This window comes from Anoplopoma fimbria, chromosome 4 (assembly GCF_027596085.1).
Source record: "Anoplopoma fimbria isolate UVic2021 breed Golden Eagle Sablefish chromosome 4, Afim_UVic_2022, whole genome shotgun sequence".
NCBI classification, from domain to species: Eukaryota; Metazoa; Chordata; class Actinopteri; order Perciformes; family Anoplopomatidae; genus Anoplopoma; species Anoplopoma fimbria.
In genome coordinates this window covers 3,310,943-3,311,464 of record NC_072452.1, presented here as the reverse complement: position 1 = coordinate 3,311,464, position 522 = coordinate 3,310,943, and positions in this window count along the sequence as shown.

Here is a 522-nt window from a genome sequence, read left to right as displayed (position 1 = left end):
ATGGATAACATTAACCTCAACATTTCAGCACTGTCCTGTGTGAGACACAAGAAAAGAGGAAGGGGGGGGGACGTCTTTTCCCCCTCTGTTGTCCTGTGCTGTGTTTGAGATAAGGTTATCTGGCAGGAAACTAAGAGAATTGCAGACAGAGTTAGCTATCATGAAGTTAACTATCCATAACTTTATAAACTCAGATGTTTTAATACAGATTATAAGATATAAGAACTTACTATGACCAGAACTAAAAAACCAAGTAAAGGTTTCTTTAACTTGTTTATTATAATGGGATGCTCTTCTTTGTCCTCAGGAATGTGAATGCTCATAAAACCCAGAAAGGTGGGATCATAAAACATGGGGTCACCCAAAGAGTTACCCCAAGTCTTATCTTCAGATAGTCCAAGCACAAAGGATAAAACCACTCAGTGCCCTTATAGGTCATGAGAGAAGTTCCTGAAGGTAGTTGTTAGGGTTAGATCGTCTCATTGACACTTAGATTTATATTGTCTTGGTGGACCTCCGCTA